This window comes from Podarcis liolepis (assembly GCF_965112155.1).
Source record: "Podarcis liolepis genome assembly, chromosome: 8".
NCBI classification, from domain to species: domain Eukaryota; kingdom Metazoa; phylum Chordata; class Lepidosauria; order Squamata; family Lacertidae; genus Podarcis; species Podarcis liolepis.
Genome location: NC_139560.1, coordinates 84380020 through 84396118, shown reverse-complemented (window position 1 = coordinate 84396118; position 16099 = coordinate 84380020). Strand labels below are relative to the sequence as shown.

The 16099-nt window shown below is 46.7% G+C and overlaps 1 long non-coding RNA gene across 2 annotated transcripts; it reads left to right on the top strand.

The window, feature by feature from the left end:
• The first annotated feature begins 8854 nt into the window (after window positions 1–8854).
• LOC310714425 lies at window positions 8855–10920 on the top strand. 2 transcript variants are annotated; one of them, XR_014529743.1, is made up of 2 exons: window positions 8855–9510; window positions 10690–10920. It is a non-coding gene; the product is annotated as an uncharacterized lncRNA (long non-coding RNA). The 2 variants fall into 2 exon arrangements; XR_014529744.1 differs by having other exon boundaries at window positions 10687–10920.
• The last annotated feature ends 5179 nt before the right edge of the window (window positions 10921–16099 follow it).

The window sequence follows — 16099 nt, the reverse complement described above, 5'->3', positions numbered from 1 at the left end:
CTGATTGCATGCACTTTGGCTGCTAACCACACTCCCGCGGAGGATAGAAAAGGGACATATTAAAATCACATGAGAATAGGAAGCAAAAGGAGACATCACCCACTGTAGGAATATGGGAGCGCACAGCAGCCTCCCACCTCCATCCACCCCTTTCTGGCCAAATCGTAAAGCGCTTGTAGCCTTCGTGAGAATTTCCAGCCCCTGGCTTGGCCGCCCCCTCCCTCTGAAGGGAGCGGCGGTGGGGACGAGGACGGGGGAGGGGCGCGCGCTTTCAATCCCTCGGCTGCGCGCTGCTTGGGATTAATGGCAGTGGCTCGTGCCACATGCATTGTGAAACACATTCATGGATAAAGCCGGCAGAACAATGGGGATCTGGAAGCGGCTTAGGCAAGCGGCTTTGGCTGGGTGTGCAGCTGGCTGCCTTCTTGCTATATAATTACAGGCAGATCTGAAGGCGGAGAGAATCAGGTAAAAGGCACAGATGGAGCGACCCCAAATCGAACAATGCAGGCGCTCGCTGGCCAGGGGGAAGCTCACCCGACAGGGCTGCGTGGGGCTGGGAGGCAGGGTTTGTAAGGATTTCATTTAGTATTTATCAAATCATCTTTATATGCATATATCTATTTTTTAAAAAATAAAATCTGACAAATTGGGTGCAATCTGGGCTAAATCTCTTCACAGAACCACTTGGCTGTTTTAGGGCCTGAAGATTCTTAGGTGATTAGAGCGGATGTATTGAGAAAGCAATTATTTTGGATGCAGGAGGTTCGAGGGAACGTTGTGCTGTGGTTTGCATAGAGATTAAGAAGGGGGCATTTGCGGACTCCTGTTGGTTTAGCTCGAAATGGGAAAAGGTCCTCTGCACTGACACGCTTGGTCTGCTTTTGCATTTGGCTTTCCTTTCCTTTTGCTGCTTGAGCCCTTTCCTACCGAACAATGTGTGAGGTCAGAGCACTAATGCCATGCTAGGTTTTGCCCAGAGCCACATAGAGGTGTGGGTGAAAAATCAGCACCTGCAACAGGGCTGAATATACATCCCCCCCCATCACAAGCATGTGCTCCCCCCTGCAGCCCACTCAACAGAGCATCTACAGTGCACCATGGTCCTAAGCTTGTTTACTCAAGAGTAAGGCCCACTGTGTTCGCACAGTGAAATGAGTGAGCATTCTAATGCGTATTTTTAAAAATATTTTCGACTCCAGTGGTGGACAGCTCAGTGTCTCTCTCCCTAGTTATTGTTGTGTATCTCAAACTGTCCAAGAGCAGCTATTAGTGTGTGAGAGAAGTGAGTAGGAAGTGGCAACATCCATCCATCAATGCTCAGCAAGTCTGAGACTTTTGCACTCTTCTTCTTGTTGAACGATCCTTTCAGGAATATAGCACTTTAGGATATTGTACAAAAATTTCATGCACGTAGCTGGTGGATGGGATCAGTGGCATAGCATGGCAGGGTACAAGGGCAGTTGACACAGGTTTTCAACACCCTCAATACAGCTGTGCACTTCCATCACTGGCCTCCATTGAAAATGGCTTTTCCATGTGAACCAGGAAGTGACTTCTCCAGACAAAGGAATGACTCTTCTTTTATGACCTCCTGGGTGACACAGGTGCCGTGAGGCACTTGAATGCACATGTGTTCTCCGTCTGTTTCCCTCCTACCCACCCCCACCCCTCCATGTGGCCCCGGGCACTGGCAACCCATGCTACGCCACTGGATGATATTAAAATTAGGGTCAAACTAAATGTGATGTTAAATGCATCATTAGAAACTACACCGTGCTCTTTGAAAATGGAGGGTGCCCAAGTTTATTATTTTTTAAATTTTTGAAAAAACTGATATTGTTTCTAATGATGCACTTAGAATTATTTAACCTGGGTAGTCACACATTGGTCTAGGTGGACTTGTGGAATTTAGGGCTCATGCCCTAAATTCTTTTACTCTGTACTTTCCAGGCACAGGTCTGCACTTTAAAGCTCTATGTCTGAACCCTCTTTCTCCCCCCCTTTTTTTTTGCCGTGGAGCTTTCCCAGCGAAAGTCTGCTCTTTAAAGCTGAAGCACAAGAATGGCAGTTCACCTTTTCGTGGACTGCTGTTTGCTCCGATTCAGCTTTAAAGGGTGGGTTTTCACGGGGAAAGCTCTGGAGCAGAAAAAAAGAGCGCTTGGACATGGAACATTAAAGTGCGGACTGTGCCTTGAAAGCATGGAGGAAAGGTAAGTGTGGATAAGCCCTTAATCGGAACAAATGGCAATTTGAGTTTTCTGTGGATTGTCGTTTGCTCCAATTCAGGGGTAAGAAGCAGGTCTTTGCAAGGAAAGCACCAGGGCAAAAAGGGAAAAGTGCTCAGACACGCTGCTTTAAAGTGTGAAGCTGTGCCTAGAAGCACAAAAGGAAGTCTGGATGAGCCACCAGGGTAGCTTTTCTGGACCAAATAATATGCACCGCCCAATAATGCTCTGAGCAGGAGCCACAGTGATGTCCTCCGAAATTTAACTGTTGAGTCATGCTGGAGATAGTTTGATAGAGGCATTATTGTCCATGCTGTGCAGTAGACATTCATCATTCCACTTCTGCGTCTGATCAAACAGATCTTGCTGGGGTTTTGTAGTCCTGTGAAATACTAGGACAAACAAAATGATTGTGGCCATTATGGAACACAATGGTTCTGTTGCCATTCCTTTATCACCACCATGGGAACAATGCCCTTATCTGTGATTCTGCCTCTCAACTCCCCCCCCCCCCGTGTGTGTGTGTGTGTGTGTGTGTGTGTGTGATGAAAAGCAGCTGAGCAAGCGAGGAGCTAGAAAAACCTTGTTCTTGCCTATTGTTTGGTCTACTCAAGCTCACTCCCAACCTGCTTTTCCCCCAACAGTGCAAAGGAATACAGGGTTTATGTGCCAGAAAAGCACCTTTGGGTATAATTTGAAGCAGACAAATGGCAGGAAGTGAGTGTTAAGCTGGGCCAGCCTTCGGGGCGAGAGAGCTGGGCAGTGTCTGAACTCAGAGTCTGTGGGGCTCCCCCTTGCTCCCCTTTTCTTTTGAATGTACTGTCTGCAGGGTGGTAGCACTGGAAAAATAAAATGTCTGCAACCTTTTCCCACAAGTTGTTTCTGGCTACAAAAAATGATCCTCCTTCAGTTAGCTTTAAAGTACAAGTTTCCCCCCTCAGTTTTCACTTAGATGTCATTTGTGGTGGGTAAATAGGAGTGCAACACAGCTTTCCTTTGAGGCAATGTTACCATACATTTAGCACTTGAAATACTATAAGCAGTATATAAATAAAATAAATCTCTAACAGGTCAACTGGATGCCTTTTTTTATTTAGAACGTTTGTTTATTATTTTTAAATCCATTTTAAAAATGGATATTCTAAAATAATAATAATAAATGCTTAGCAAAAGATAGAAACTGCTACAGACAAAAAAAAGTCAAGGGAGGCAGTTGCTAGTCTCAGCCATATGGTAACTACAGCCCTGTATTTTGGAGAAATTGTGATTTTCAAAGTTAAAACAAAAGCAACAAGGGAAAGTGACTGAAGAAGAGCCTGCTGTTAGTTATATGTGAGTGGCATCTCCTGATCTGGACCATATGCAGGATATGAATCAATAAACTCTCACACCAAGAAAGGAGTTCCAAAACTTTACTGCAAACTGTCTTTAAACTTACCACATACACACACAAAACCCAAATTCAAATGTAAATACAAATCAACACTTCGCTCTTGAACGGCTAGCAATGCCATCCAGTTTTCTTTTCTGGTTCCAGAGAGACTCAGATAAGCAATTTGCTTCCCCAACATGCTGGCAGCTTCTGCAAGAGACCCCGACTCTCAGGGATGAGTCACCAATTCACAGAAACATGGAAGCAAAGGCTCGGACCCCCTTGTTGCAGCTTTAGCTGCAAAAGCACCTCTTTTTCACACTTGCCACAGTTCTCTGCAAAACAGACACTGTGCAAATGCAAACCTCCACTAAGTTTCCTACACATTGCGCATGAACATAGCATTTCCCACTGGCCATCTGTGGTGTGTGGCTGCCACCCAAAAGTCCCATTGGAGAGACAGTTTCTGCGGCAGTTGTCAGTCGAGGACGCGCCACCCACATAGGATTATAGTAAGACACAAAGACACATTATTTTAGGTTAATGGGCAAAATAGGCCACAATTTTTATTGGTTACAGCATGTGAGTAGTACAGTGATGCCTCGGGTTACATACGCTTCAGGTTACATACGCTTCAGGTTACAGACTCCGCTAACCTAGAAATAGTACCTCGGGTTAAGAACTTTGCTTCAGGATGAGAACAGAAATCGTGCTCCGGCGGCGCAGCAGCAGCAGGAGACCCCCATTAGCTAAAGTGGAGCTTCAGGTTAAGAACAGTTTCAGGTTAAGTACGGACCTCCAGAACGAATTAAGTACTTAACCCGAGGTATCGCTGTATTGGCTTAGGCATTGGATAAAACAGCAATATCAGACTCCACAGGAGTCATATCAGGGTTAACAACCAATGGGAGGAGCTTGTTGATGCAAATACAACTAGAAGCTCCCCCATGATGTCACCAGGGTCGTGCCATGGCCCTAGCCACCAGCAGGGCATTGGACAGAATCCACAACCGCCGGATTTCTTTAATGGAATACCCAAAAGAGGAGGGGGTAGATGATGGCCTGTACCCAATCCTCCAACACAGCACACATATTCCAATGCCTAACCTCCAATACCAGAAAGTTGTGATGAATTGCTATGAGGTAGGTGAAAAAACCAAGAGGCTAGTGCCAATTTGCCAAATGGATAAAAAAAGTCCTACCAGGCACCCTTGGGCAACCAACCGAAGTCCATAGCAAGGTCAATATGCAAAAGAAGCTGACCTAAAAGGGAGAGAGGATGGGAGATCTGAAGCAAGCCGGAACAGACTGGGAACTGAGCCACGGCTGTTTAAATACAGCTAGCCCCACCCACCAGCCAGCCCTATTGGTTGGCTGGAAGGCTTGGCCGTGGCAGCAGAGGCAGTCAGGAGCAGGGAGCTGAGCACGCCTCCCTGCCCCTGCAGGAAGCTGCTCCCGCTCACAACCCCTCCCCTCTGGGAGGAGGAGAGGCCTTCCCGAAGGGAAAGGTGCAGGTGTGGGGTAGGAGGCCAGCCCTTGAGGGAGGGAGGCTTCCTTTCTGCGTGGTGCAGGAGAAGGTGCCAAGCAGCCAAGACCTGCGAGGCTGAATCCCAGGAGGCAGAAATCAAGTCTGAAGGTGGAGGAGGTGATCAGGAGAAGAGCAGCCTGGTCCCTACTGCCATTCCCCATGAAAGAAGAAATGAAACGCATCCATTGATCTGCTTGCTCCCAGGGCAAGGAGGCGCTGTGGGTGAGGATTTGTAGTGTGTGGGTGCAGAGATCCACATATGTGGGATAAGTTTTGTACATACATGTCAGCGGCCCCATAAGAAGCAGCACGTTGGCTCTGGGGTTGAGCATCCCTTTCGTACCCCTCTTGCTTCCATCCTCTCTTTCTTTTTTAAAATATATTTTTTGGGGGGGGTGAGATGCCTGCTCTTTATTGTGCATCTCTCAATACCTTACATGGAGAGAAGATGCAGGTTAATGATAAATTGTAAGCAGAAACCGCAGAGGCCCCAAAACAAACAGCAATCCTGTCCCTGACTGTGGCTCTGGGGAGCAAAGGGCACTCTGCACATGCTCAGCAGCACTCTTCAGCAATGCACGAAATATTCAGGGCCATCAAACGTTCAGGGCCAAACAGAAGGTTCTGCCTTCAGGCTTCACACTGAACAGTGGGGCTGGTTTGCTTCTTCTAGTAATGAAAGTGATCCAGCCACATTGGGGTATAACAGGAGGGCCTGTTACAGCCACTTGGATCTGGGATCATAGTGCAGATTCAAATTTGTTTTCTTTTACATTCCTGTAGATTGGAATGAATTGATGTGTTAGTGTCTGGGGCTGGAATATCATTCGGGAGAGATCTCTGTCCAAATACATGGATATTTATTTTTTTAACAAGTCCCAAGGCTGATCCCTGGTAGGTCTTCTTATAAGCAGCACCCCCAGTGCTGAATTTCATCCCTCACTGAGATGTGTGACCATGCAGAGTCCACATAGCTGAGCACCGAGGTGCAAAATTTGCAGTTGCGTGGGCTGAGCAGTGTGCCACTGCACAAACACACACACACTCCCAGCACACTGAGTTATATTTAACTTCCTCACTCATTGTGGCTGATTCTCATCTTTTTCAAGCTGTTGACAGAGATAGGAAGTGCAGAGAGATGCAGTTTCAGTAAGGCAAGAGACAAACTCCAGGAATGTGGTCCGGATTCTTGTCTTCTAAAGAAGACTCCAGAAGAGAGCTGTTGTACTCTGTGTTACAAATGAGCAACTGTAGAATTGTGCCCGTATCTTCGCGACACGTGATATGATCTTTGCAAGCCCGGGGGCATCTGCGCATCAAACTTGTTGCTGGCATTCTGCGCTATCACCATTCATGTGCTGTCCTCACTCTGGACTGCCTCCTACAAAGCTTGTTTATATGGCCATGAAGAAGGGAAACGGTCTGCGGCACCTGACATTTTCCATCTCAAATCACTCGCAGTCAGTACCAGTAATTAAACACTGAGCTGCTGCCCGGGGCCTGTGCCAGCCAGCTGAGGAGAAGCAAAATGGCTCACTTTCTAGAGTCCCACCACCTGCCAGTGTGAGCTACCCCTGGCTTCATGGCCAGAGACTTAGCTAGTCCCCTCTTCCTAACAACGGCATCCACACCAGTGTTTGTCGGTGCAATCCAACGCAGAGTCTGTGAAGAAATGAATATCAATTTCCACTTTAGTTAGTATGTATGTATGTATGTACAGTCATACCTCGGGATAAATACGCTTCAGGATAAGTATTTTCGGGTTGCGCTCCGCGGTGACCAGGAAGTAACAGAGCGTGTTACTTCTGGGTTTCACTGCTCAGGCATGTGCAGATGGTCAAAATGATGTCACGCGCATGCGCGGAAGCGGTGAAATGCGACACACACAGATGCACAGTTGAGTCTTACGTTCTGTTCAGGATGCAAACGGGGCTCCGGAACGGATCCTGTTCACACCCCGAGGTACCACTGTATGTATGTACCTACCTACCAACCAACTGCCCACAGGGTGGCTTACAATATAAAAGCATAAAATACATGACATAACAACAGCAGCAACAAAAACATTCCCTGACACATTTAAAGGGCCACAGATTGTTTAATCAGTCAAAGGCCTAGGATAAGATGCATGGGTAGGCAAACTAAGGCCCGGGGGCCGGATCCAGCCCAATCGCCTTCTCAATCCGGCCTGCGGACAGTCCGGGAATCAGCATGTTTTTACATGAGTAGAATGTGTCCTTTTATTTCAAATGCATCTCTGGGTTATTTGTGGGGCATAGGAATTTGTTCATCCCCCCCCCCAAAAATATATAGTCCAGCCCCCCACAAGGTCTGAGGGACAGTGGACCGGCCCACAGCTGAGAAAGTTTGCTAACACCACCATATGAAGAGGTTAAAGAATATGTAAATGATTGGTTGCACTATCGTCAAGTCAATGAAATATATAAAGAGGATTTAAAGGAAAAAGGATTTGATGATAAAAAAATCAAAATTTGAAATAGAAATATTAAACAATGAATGTAAAATAATGTCTAAAATGTATAAAATATTGTTGGAATGGCATTTGAAAGACGAGGATGTGAAATCGGTAATGATACATTGGGCAAAAGACTTTGGATATAATATACAGCTTGAAGAATGGGAAAGGTTGTGGAAGGAAAGGATAAAATTTACAGCCTGTAATGCTTTGAAAGAGAATATGACGAAAATGATGTATAGATGGTATATTACACCAGTGAAATTAGCTAAAATGTATAAGACAAATAAGAAATGTTGGAAATGTAAAGAAAAAGAAGGAACATTTTATCATATGTGGTGGGAATGTAAAAAAGTAAAGAACTTCTGGGAAATGATAAAATGATAAATGATAAAATGATAAAAAAACCACCTTCCTTGGTGGTTTTTAAGCAGAGATTGGATGGCCATCTGTCAAGGATGCTTTAGTTGAGATTGTTACATTGCAGAGGGTTGGACCAGATAACCCCTGGGGTTCCTTTGAACTCTATGATTCCTATGTATATCACAGATCAGGAAGGTACCACCAGGGTTAAGGTGATGTAGGTTTTTGTTTAGCTAATAGCTAAAATGATTTAGCTTGTGGCGATTGGTGGGACAGCTTGGGTAGGTGTAAAATAAAAATGAAGACAACTCAGTAGATGGACTGCAGCAGCAAGGCCTGGATCTCCCAAGAAATGCTGTTTGCTCTTGGGGAAGTTGTTGCTGAATTAAAGATCAGCGCTCTGTGCTTGCCTCCTTCCCCCAGGCTCAACTTGTACCTTTATAAATAAGCATATGTCTCTGGTGCTGTCTCCTCACAAGGGAAATGACCCTGATAAAGGCTGACCCTGCAGCTTCCAGCCATGGGAGGAGTGCAGTAGCAATACTGAGGAGGATGTAAAGGAATTCATTCTCTCTCCCATACTATCGGTATCCTTCTTTCCCAGCCGTCTGTATTTCGGAAAAGTTGGTTTTGCTGAATTTCCCATATTCAGAATGAACGGGACTACCAAGCATATTCTGAAGGAAGAAAGATATTGTAAAGCAAGAGTCTCCCTTTGGAGGAGTTGATGCCTTTGCCCTGTTGGTGAATGCTAAAGGCAGCCCTGCAGCCCACCTAAGCATGTTGGTCACTGACCTCCCCGCCCCTCTCTCCTGTTGTGACTCTTGTTTCCTTGGCAGCCGAGGCTGGTACTACGGGCAGTGACATTGCTTCTGTGCCTGGGTTTACCTGAGCACATCACGAGGTACAGTGAAGTCCATAACTACCTACCACAAGGTCAAAAGGATCCCATTATAGAGATACTGTGTCCAGCAGCACAAGGCTACAGGAAGGAGCAGCTGGCTAGGCAGCTTGCACAAACACTTTAACAAGATGTTAGAAAATCAATTCCAATAACTGAGACCTTAAACCTGGAGAGTATTAGAGCTTTATTGGCTGCCCTAACATATTCATAGCCGCAGCCTCACACAGGCACACAACACCTGCCCTCCCTTTCTCCCTTGGCGCTAAGGCCAGGCAACAATTTCTTCTTTTGAGACTATGTTGGAGCTGAGCAGAATTAGTCTACCCAGTCTGTGGTTTGGAAACCCCCAGAATGTTGAATTTGGTGGTGGCCCTTTTCCATCAGTAGAAGGTCTGCTCCCTAATCCCTTGTCTGCTAACATTGAGGCAGGAAGCCCAGGGGAGAGAAAGTGTTCTTGCTTTGGTGGGGAAAGCTGGCTGCTCTTTGTTGCATTCGAATCTGCATTATTAAAGCCCTCATATGGCCTGGAGGCTTCAGGACATGGAAAGAAGATACCTGCTGCTTGCAGTTATTGTGCCCTGCCTCACCCTGCCCAGGTGCTCATCAGCATTTTCGGTCTGGAAGAAGAGCACAGATGGAGTAAGAGCTGGTCTACTGGGACGGCGAGTGGGTGGTGCTGATGACAAGCAGAACGAGGATAGCCAAGGAAAGCCAAGCACCTAAGCACTTACTAAATACCAAAGCATTAATGCCAATGTGCCATCCAGTCTGCAGCTAGCCCAGTATGTCCAACTTAGGTGCAGCATCTCTGAGAGTTTTATATTTTCAGGATGCTTTGGTACATAGACTGAAGGTATGGTGCTAAATCCACCCAGACTCATCTTGGATGTACAGCTGAAGTTGGGTTGATCTGTGTGTGGAGGCCAGTATCAAACTCTGACCTGTAATGGCCTTTGGAGGGGAGAGAATGATCTCTTCTGTGTCTTTCTTGGGACCTTCTCAGAGTCCTCTTCTGAAAGGCTTCTCCAGGGCTCTCTTGAGTGAAGTAGCTATAGCCTTTTGTGTCTTCCTGCATAGGTGAAGAATGTGTCATACCTAGATTATGGGTCTTCCCAGTGGACAGAAGTGGTGTCCTGGGGCCATTGGTCGTCAGGTTATTGCAAAGGCTCCAATTGATCTTCCCAAAGCAAGGGCTTAAATTCCTGGGAATCTGAATTTGTATTGTTACCTGTTCCATCTTGAAAAGAAAAATACCCCAGCACTTCAGAGTGCATTTCCCCCACTTGGTTTGTTTGCTTTTTGCTAGTTCACATAATGTTTCCCAAGCACTCAAAAGCATAACCCAAGGTTGCAGTTTAAATACAGTTCCTCCAGCAGTTAGCTCCTCCATTGCCATGTTGGGGGGGGGGTTAGTTGCTTGTGTGACCCACTAATGATGATGAATGTTCTCCCCCCCTCAATAACTGTGCAATTGGCACGGGAGGCATTTTAAAAGGGTGAGCACTTCCTAACTGCATTGTCTGAGCTTCACTTTTTAAAGTGGAAAACTCAGGAAAGATTGTCTCCTTCCTCCCAGCCTTAAGGATGTGTTCTCAAGTGCATCATCAGGCTTTTAAAAGAGAGAGAGAGAGAAACAAATTGATTCCCTCTAACCTGCTCTTGCCACCCTAAATTAGACAACTGCTTCCTGTAATATTTTGCTTGTTTTCCTAGATATGGAAATCCCTTTTGACGCATCCACAGCTCACGGCCACACGGGTTTTATATTTTCAGATAGGTGGGATCAATTCTTATATGGTTGTTCTTTCTTCCCAGCAGTGCTAGGTGCAACCTGAAACCTTCAGAGCACCTATCAGAGCCTCGCTTGAATGCCTGCTACCTTCTCCCACGTTCCATCTTGAGACTGAGACCAAATGCAGATCTTGTGGCTTCACTATCAGACAACTTCCCTCCCTCTGACTTGGCTTCCTATGTAGCCTGATGAAAAATCTGGAGAATTCAAAATCTTGGAGACAAAATATTGGCCTAAATAAAGATATTGCTCTGGTACGGATTTGGAAATCAATATTCATGTTCTTGGAAAAAAGCATTCTATGACTGAATACAGTGTCATAGCTGGGTGTGTGTGTCCCCAGTCAGGGTTTCTGGCCCAGTTGAAGCCTCCATAGGGGCGCCATTGAGGCTCCCAGCCTCCCAGCATGTCTGAGCTTCAGCTGGAGAGAAAGATGAAAAAGTGAAGGGCAGCAGAAAGCTCCATCCTTCCCCTTTCCCCATGAAGCTGAGGAAGGTGCATTTACAACGCCATGCAGGGAGAGGGGGAGTTGGAAAATCTGGAGAGGCTGCATGACTCTCACAGTGAAGCAAAAATAAAATTGAAAGGGATCTTGTTGAAGCTTACTCTGGAGTAAATTTACACATCAAAACTTCTTGAAAGGGTTTGCACAGAACCAAGAAGAGGGGTGGGTGACAAAAAGCCTCAAAGAGACAAAAATGTTTTTCAAAGGAAACCAGAGGGTCTTGGTTGATCTTGTGGAAAGTCAGTATTTTAATGATCCTGTGACCAAATAAGTCCAAATCAAAACCTGACCTCAGATTGCTGCACATGGAAGTTCTACTTTTGACAAACAATTTGCTTTTACTGAAAGAGATGCTTATTTTCCGCTTGGTCATAAAGTCGTAATACTTCCTATGTTTTCAAATGATATATTGCCTAATTTTTATGCTCTTGACCCAGGTGACAGTAAGCCTAGTTTTGGCTCTGCTGAATATACTAGCTCAACTCCTGTCCCTGGGAGTTGTGTGTTAAGCAGGCATGTTGGGATGGGGATAATTTCTATTGATTTCACTTTTAAAGGCAAACCTATCTAATTTGCACTTTCTGAAACTATACAGTACATGAAGCAAAGCAAAGCTGTCCTTCAAAATGTGCACTTCCCTGAATTTTGCAGTGCAGTTCTCCTGCCAAGTAATTCACACAAAAATGCATGTACTGGGGTGAAGTGTGCCTAAAAATGCATATATTAGTGAAAATGGAATTCAGATAAGCTTTGCATTAGATGAAATTGGTTTGCGAAAATGTGTGTATTAGACAAAATTGCATACAGAAATGTGTGTATTAGGAGAAATTTGCACTCAATGATGAATTTGCAAGAGGGCTTTAAAAATAATAACAATCACAAACTGATGTACAAATACAGACAACTGAATTTATGAGTGGAAAAATAGAGAAATCAAAATGGACAGATTTGCCCATCCCTGCACACACACACACACACACACACACACACACACACACACAAACACACGCTGGCAGAGCTCCCACATGAAATGGCAAGGGTGTCAGACCTCAGTCAGCCTTTGCTTTGTAATATTATGACCATTCTGTCTCCTGCTTTGCTCTTTCTTTGCAGCCTGCTAAACATTCTTGCAAAGCCGTCCCATGCACCTAGTGGTCTTCCACCTGCTATAAGCCTCATGTTCTCATGCAAAGCCAGCAGAGATGGCACCAGGCTGGAGGCCTGAGATATGCCACCTTCCTGATAATGCCTTTTATTGGACGAAGTGACACATAGGTTTTAGGGGATAGAGAATCCTCTTCTCGGCTCATCCTCACGCAGGATTTCCACACCCCTCCAGGCTCCTTGTCAGTGTTCTCCGCCCCCCTCCCCGTATCCTCCGAGGCTTACTACCTCCCAACAAGGAACTGCGTGGTGGGGATTGAACAGAGAGCCTACCCCCTGTTTGCTGCTAAGGAAGATTAGGCAGCCTTTGAATAAGCTGCATGGAAGACTGGCTGCAAATGCCTCAGACAGGGGCTAATCAGAAAATTAGCAAGCAGGCAAAGCAATCTCATTGTTGGGGACACATTTCCCAACCTCCTATTTGCTTTGCTCCCTCTGAGCCTATTCTGCAGGCCACATTGGCCAAGCGTTCCATCCACATTTACCTGGGAGAACCTCTTTCCCCCGGGCTCAGCCCAGACCACATAAATGCAGCAGCAGTGGCAGATTTCATAGCAGTGGCAGCTATGAAAAGCTCTCGTGCGGCACACAGACTCCTCTCCCTGCGGCTGCTTTTGGGGGTCCTCACCCACTCACCCCAGGGACGCAGGAGCTCAGGAACCACGGCAACATGTGCTTCCTCAACGCCGTGGTGCAGTGCCTGAGCTACACAGAACTGCTCGTCTTTCTTTCTCTCTCTTTTGAAATTTTGCACCGCCACTCAAATTTGCACCCAGAGCAGCGGCCCCTCAAGAGTCTCTTTTAGCTTGGGAAGAGGTGCCAAGGGTGGGGAGAGAGGGAAATACCTATTCATTTATTTCATAACATTGATATTCCTCTTGGTTAGAAAGCAGGATACAAAAAGGTAAAACAAGAAATCTGAGAAAAAAAATCACCACCAAACTTTACAGAATAATAATATAACAACAACAACTTATTACTTATACCCCACCAATCTGGCCGGGCCTCCCCAGCCACTCTGGGTGGCTCCCAACAGAATGTTAAAAATGCTATAAAACATCAAACATTAAAAACAGGGCTGCCTTCAGATGACTTCTAAAAGGCAGGTAGTTGTTTATTTCCTTGCCATCTGATGGGAGGACATTCCACAGGGCTGGCACCACCACCGAGAAGGCCCTCTGCCTGGTTCCCTGCAGCTTCACTTATCTCAGTGAGGGAACTGCCAGAAGGTGCTCTGCGCTGGACCTCAGTGTCTGGGCTAAACGATGGGTGTGGAGATGCTCCTTCAGGTATACTGGGCTGAGGCTGTTTAGGGCTTTAAAGATCAGCACCTACACTTTGAATTGTGCTCAGAAATGTACTGGGAGCCAATGTAGGTCTTTCAGGACCGGCGTTATATGGTCTCGGCAGCCATTCCCAGTCACCAGTCTAGCTGCTGCATTTAACAAAAGTTAAAATACTAAAACGGATTGAAATGATCTCAGCCTTTCTAAGCATCTGAGAAAGTAAGCACTGTCTGTTCCCCGCTTCCTGCCATTGTTAGTCTTCTTCCCCACAGGCTGGGAAGAAGGGGGAGGAGGGGAGACAGTGTGGTGGGGGGCTGGGGGGCACCCTGGTGGCCTCTTGCCTCCCAGATTTGGCTCAGGAGCGGATGGCAGGAGGTATACCATTCCCACTGAGATCTCTCTGCCACTTACTCGTCCCTGCCTGATTGATTTGCAGCAAGTCCTCTGTGCCACTTAATCCTGGCAGCACCAGTGGGTTCATATACACTCCTCTCCTGCTGTCAGGCAGGAAGGGAGGCGGTCCTTTCTGGCATCCTGTCAGAAATGGAGGGGCCTGTGTGAATAAGGAGGCATCAGGATGGAAAGGAAAAGCCTTGCAGAAGGCAGTTTCCCCCTTGATGGCACCACGCCCTTGTGCAGGCACCAAGGAAGGTCTCTGGTGGGCACACAGGTGCCATGTTGGTTATAATGGCAGGGCAGTCCCTGCTCCAATGCCAACTCTGCAGGGTATCTTACCAGCACCAGGGTCCCGTCCTTGCTCTGCTGCTGCTTCAGTGTCACCCAGGGCAAGGGGCATGGGAATCCCATGGCCTTTCGGTGCTCTCTTTAGATGCCAAGTCTTGCCAACTCTCCCAGCACTTTAACAACCAGTAGCAGAGCCCTAGCAGCCTAAGCCACAAGGGAGGTTAAGCAGCCCTTGAGCATGTGCAGAAACCAACACAGCCCAGAGAAACAATCAAGCGGGTTATTCAAAAGGACAGAGTTTATGTAAAAAGGGAGGGAGGGAGAGAAATAGCAAGTAAACAGCTAAAAATTGAAAGTAAGCACTGCACAAAAATATTGGTCTGACTAAACGTATACTGATTCAAACTAACATTGCAAATCTCGGAGCCGTCACCTCTGATGCTGGCAGCTTCAGGCATCAGTTGCAGGCTGGGGAAATCAAGAGGAGCTAAGGACAGTGCAATTGGTGGAGCATCAGACTCTCTTAATTTCCGGGGCATGGGTTCGAGTCTCACAATGGGCAAAAGGATTCCTACATTGCAGAGGGTTGGACTAGATGACCCTTGTAGTCCCTATGATTCTATGAAAGGGCCATTTTGCAGCAGCCCACTTTTAAGGTTTTGGATGCACATTGCCTTAACTGACTGCGGTTCATTTGCTGCCAATCATGTCTCCTTTGGGGCGAAGGGGAAGGTGGCTGACACCTCCTGGGGAGCTATTGCTGGTGGAAATTGCCACTAGGATGCCTCTAACTCCCTACGAGACAGGATTTTACTAGGAGTGGCCCTTCTTGACTAAAGCATAATGGAGGGCAAGGTAATCTTAAAATAACAGACTGGGGATAGTATAACTGTGCCACATTGGTGATCCCTGCGCTAGAGCAATCAAGCCAGTTTCAGGCCCAAAACTGGGCTCAAAACTTGTCATGGTCCTGAGCAGCAGTCAGGATGTGGACATAGGAAGGGACAAGCCAGTTGAGTCTGTCTTGCCCACATCACCAACAGAGCTGCCCTTGACCTTGACCCTGAGGCTGGCACAGAGCATGAGAGATGTCCCTTTAAGGATCTCCACCCCTCAGCCTTTATGCAAAGGACGAAAACAAACATATGGCTTCTAGCCAACTACAAGGAGTGCTTTCCACAATTTGTGGCTCAACTAAAATGCCGTTTCAGAAAACCACATGTTCCTTTCAGTAGTAACTACCAGAGCCAGGTGAAGAGCTGGCTTCTTGATTTCCACTTCAGGCACAGATTTGGCATTTTATGGAGCTGTGGGGGGAGATGTGGTGTGTCCCATTTGGTCATCACGTCTAAGCAAAGCCCTCAAAGGAGGCAAGGCGTTTCCTGTCTTCCCCAATGGAGCAAGGAGACTCAGGGCCAGTTCTGTCGCTGGAACACGGCTAAGTGGTTGGGCTGAGCACCTCCCCACCAGCGGTGTTCACTGGTTCTGTTGGTGGCAAACAGGAATAGTTTCTATTTTTAAAAAAGTTATTTGATCCCCCTGTGCCCTGCCTTGTAGGCCGTTTTGAGCATGGCTGAGGAATCTGTTACACAAATCTCTCCAAGCGGTAATGGGGCTTGCGCCCTTATGTCTCTCTCAGACACAGAGCTTGCATCTGGGGAAATCCTTCATCTCCCACAGTGCCAAATAACACACTGCTCTGAAGGGGTGTGTGTGGGTGTGGGTGTAGCTGGCTCAGAAAGAGGAACAGAAAGAAGTCTGCCTCCTCTACGGCCGTCTTCATAATCAAATTGTCTG